We start from the raw sequence: 4,482 nt of genomic DNA, 5'->3' as shown, positions 1-4,482 counted from the left end.
ACCCTGCCCACTTCTTCAAACCCCACCACAGAAAAAAAAAAAAATCTACTGAACTCTACAGCCCATTTTTCCACCCCTCGCTTGCTCTTAGTGTTATATTTACAGCGGTGGCCTGGCTAACCTTTGACCCTTCAAACCTCAAAAGTCCAAACCAAGGCGGGAAGCTAAGTCAAGTGCGTTTGTGGTTCTTCGCCTGGAGAAGCTGCTTTAGAAGAGAAAGAACTTGGCCGAGTGCCTCAAATCGTGCCAGGTAAAGCGGGCAAACTTGCTGGTCGCAGCTAACATTTTGCTAGCCGTGTTAGCTTCCCACCTTGGTCTGAAACCATGTGGGGCTTCAAACAGCCGTGTCATTAATCTGCCGTTAGCTTCACAGCAGATTTGCTTTTAAGTCAAGGCAGATACACTGAGAGAAGCGTTGCAACAAAGCCGGTGTAGCAAAAGAACTAACTTCCCATCAATGAAATTTGTTAGCGTCTGGAAAATTTGTGCAGCAAACTAATTTGATGCAAACAACTACATTACTGCAAGCTTTTCATTCCTGCATTCTGGCGAATTAGGCAACAGTCACATTTTAAGTAAATCCAACACGATTTAGCAATCTCAAAGATAATTCATACCCTGTTGAAGATACTCAAAAAGTGATGCAAACAGCTCCCACAATGTTATATCTTTTTTTTTTTTTGCGCAAGCTAGCATAACTTTTTACAGTGTATAAACCTTTAACTCCATGCCAGTGAAGAGACAAATGCATACAAATTTAAATAGAAAGACTCTGGTCAGGTTAAAACAACATCAAGGCAAGGAGTTTTTTTTTGTCTCTTTGCAGAGTGTCAATGAAATATGAATAATATTTGGTGTTTTAAGAAAGATCCACTGGTTAGAAAACCCTTTACAGGTTGGACTGTAAATAGTAAGTTTCTAATAGAAAGATTTCCCTTTGGCAAAACAGGGGTAAACTGCCACTCCAAGGCCTTCACAAGAGAACAGCTACTCTAATGGAGAGCCTCGCATGGTGCAGAGTTTGGCAAATACAAGTCAGTAAAATCTCAGTTATACTTGGCTGTCAAAGAGTAATTTAATGTTAGAGTTCAAAAAACGTTTTATTGTTCAAGTTAATCCCAAATTGTGTAACATTAGTGCTGCAATTAACAGAAGTCTGCATGCTACAGAGCATTTAGTAGAGCTGTGAGTTTAAGAAGGCAAGCCTCATTGTTTGACCTCTGTGTGGCATCGACTGATGGTTTTCTGTTCCAGGTGCATCATTTGGCGAGTCAGTTATATAAATTTTATAGAAATTATCCTCAAGATACTGTGAATTTGCCAAACTCGTCCAATCCGCTCTGCTCAGCTCTACTCTCTCACAGGGGTTGAAAGCTCTCTGTGACAAAATTTTTGTCAAGTTTTAAATGGATTACATCTAGCCCAGACTACCTACTTTACAGATGACATTTAAAATACCACTTATTGTATTATACATCAAGTAAAAAATACAACATCAGCAGGAAAATTCTGGCCAATTCAGATGCCTATAGTATAGTGCCATTCAACAAACGATGGACTGTGAGAATGCCTGCCTACACAGGAAGTTTCGTGAACGTCGAGATCTCTGTGGTTTTGGCTGAACAAGTAAAATAGTTAACAGTCTGAAGTGTAAACCTCTCTGACGGTCAAGTTAGGCTTGAAGATTTATATTCTACACGTACTTCAGGACAGGCTTTTGGGCCACTTTTATGCGTTTTGTTTGGCCAAAAATACACATAAAAATATTTGCAGGATAGCAGCTGTTGGTTTCCATCATACGATCAGGATGTCTGTTTTTTGGGAGACAAAAGACAAAGGAGCTGTATTTTATAAAGAAAGATAACTGATTATTGATTGATATTCAGTATCATTTTGGAAGATTCCAGTTAGTGTCTGATAAGGTCAGCTTGTCAGTCTGTTGCTGTTGCAGTGTGGCTCATTTGACTACTCTGAAAGTTTCGTATTCTGATGTTGACAGTGTTCTGAAAGCAGGTATTGATACGTGTTTACTCGCCAGCCCAGTGCTTGACAAGGGTTTTCAGAAAGCTTTGCTGTTGCTTGAGATCATGTTTGGTTGCTGGAGTCCTGAAACAACACACCCGGTGTTGTCAAAACCCTCAGTTAATCCTTCTAGAAACTAATCCAGCCAGACCTCTGTCATATCATGCCCACAGAACTTTAGATCTGTGTGCAGACCAAAATCTGCACACTAACCGAATTTAGCCCTGTTTTAAATTCGGTTAGAGGAGGGTTGAGACAATGTGCATTGCTATGCTTCAAAAAACAATAAAAACTCCACAGATAACTTGATTGCAGAACCCATTTTTGCCAATCATAAAAGAGATTAGTGGGACTGAGCCACATGTTTACACCACTGGAATCACTTTGTTTTGCATGATTATTACATCAGAGAGAAATGAAGCTCTCTGGTTTTATAGCAGAACTCATGACATAAAGCTGGAAGCTAGGTGGCCACACAGATTTCAATAATTAATAACATTTACTGTTGGGTAATTGTGCTGCAATTCTTTAATTCCTCCCTTGTCCCAAGTAATTGGTCAAAAGCAGCTTTTCTTTGCACTTCCTTAACAGAGCCACTCCGTGATCTCAGACTGGTTATTCAGAATCAAAAGGGCTAGCCGTCTCTACAGGGAAAGTGTACAACAACAGCATTTACCCGTATCTTTTAGTGAGCCCACTTCACCACCAACAGCAACTACTTTGAACTATCCTGTCATCAGATGGCCCCAAGGTTAAGACCGAAAACTTGCTGCTGAAGTGACAACGGTTGATTTCCAAGCCCGGCGTGAAGCAGTTAATCATACAGATTACATTACGGTTCGTCATTCAAGAGCAAACGCTTATCCTTGAATGAAGAAACATGAAGTCAGATGCTCACTGATTACTTTGGGTTAGGCCTTCATGGTCCACAAGCCTGAAGGGTTGTATATTCAAGAAGCATAATAATGATTGGAGGTGGTCTGGGAAAGAGCATTGCATGGATGGTTTAATTTGGAATAAGGCTGACTGCATTTTATGGGAAGTCTTTATAATCGGCAAGAAAAGGTTGAAGACTCGTCTGATGGATCATGACTGCATTATTTAGGTCTGGCATGTAGTCTTGTTTGCCACACAGCAACGTCCCAACAGCTGAGCAGCTGGTCTATGAGGAGTACAAATCTCTGTTAAATAGCCCCCTAAAGACCAATCTATGTGAAGATTTATAAATCAAGGGTCAGGGTTAGGGATTAGTGGTTGTTTCATACAAAGCCCTTGAGGATTTTGATTGGTCCACTGACCAGCCGGGGGGAGGTGCTTAAGACACACAGGGATAACGGCCGAAGCTGCTGAGTGAACCAATGGGAAGGTGGCATCGAAGTGAGATAAACGATGACAGAGGCAGCCTATGAGGTTTCACAGGGGGCGGTACCTAAGTTTTTCAAAGTCTATTGCAATGTTATGAGTGACACATGATCATGGCAATCTCATTGGTGGAAAACCAGGTAACGGAATTCCACAGTTTAAAAAAAAACAAAACAACACGTAAGATTAACCTAAATATTTATGCAATGATAATAGTTTCTCTAACAGTTTTAAACGGTAGAGTGGCCATTTTGTCTTCTCAGACATGGCCTTATTAAAGGTAAAAGCACACTAACCCCTTCTTGATTCAAATTAGACCTTAAATCATTTACATCTACAGTATAAAGCGACAGAGAGAGAGCCCAATCAGAGCGCATGGCATAACCAAGACATTCAGAAGGAAAATAGTGGAGCCGCGGTGTTACGTCCAGCTCTTTGTATTTACATTTCTAACCTCAGTGACGTTCAAAACGTTTCACTTCGTTGAACGTGCCCTTCCACAAAGAGTTTTACTCAGCTTTCCTACAGGCCGGGAGTCAAAAAGACCTCGTGTACAAAAGCATATTCCGTCTCACGCAGCGAAAGCAAAACGACAGCCGTTTTTTTTTTTTTTTTCCTTTTTCACAGTACTCGACCATCTTCCCACATCACACAAGCACGGAAACACACAGTCACACACCAGCACACACACAGTTTGTTGTCGTTGTGGCAATACATCCGGTTTCCTCTGATTGTGTTTTCAGTATCGTCTGGCCATGCATTTGCATACTGATAGAGTTCTTCTGTCTTTTCCTGTCTTGCTCATGCCTGTTACTGTAGCTGGATGCGGGAGTAGCACTTGTCCAACCGGAGGGGGATTAATGGGATTGCTGTTGTTGAAGCCACATTTCCTACTGTAGGAGCTGTGATGGTGTGACGGTCTGGTTCAACCTTTCGCTCTTCATCCTGTTGAAACTCATTTGATTGCTGTGTGTTTGAACCAGCTGGGACACATCTGGGGATTAGTTGTATGACTGGGTGTGTGGGTTTGAGACAGCTTAATTGGTTTGGATTTATAGATCGAGACAAAAATGTATTCCTTAGTTTATTCCTTTTTCT

The 4,482-nt window shown here is 41.2% G+C and overlaps 1 protein-coding gene across 1 annotated transcript in view; it reads right to left on the bottom strand.

Moving 5' to 3' along the window:
- Nucleotides 1-688: 688 nt before the first annotated feature.
- The window catches only part of slc8a1b (solute carrier family 8 member 1b), a 130,848-nt gene continuing 127,054 nt past the window's right edge, over nt 689-4,482 (bottom strand). The window contains exon 11 of the mRNA XM_070978296.1: nt 689-4,482. This exon is cut by the window's right edge and continues 559 nt beyond it. The gene's annotated coding sequence lies outside the window, so the exon portion shown is untranslated.

Source organism: Chaetodon trifascialis, chromosome 13, assembly GCF_039877785.1.
Source record: "Chaetodon trifascialis isolate fChaTrf1 chromosome 13, fChaTrf1.hap1, whole genome shotgun sequence".
In the NCBI taxonomy this organism is placed as follows: Eukaryota; Metazoa; Chordata; class Actinopteri; order Chaetodontiformes; family Chaetodontidae; genus Chaetodon; species Chaetodon trifascialis.
This window is presented reverse-complemented; position numbering and strand designations above follow the sequence as displayed.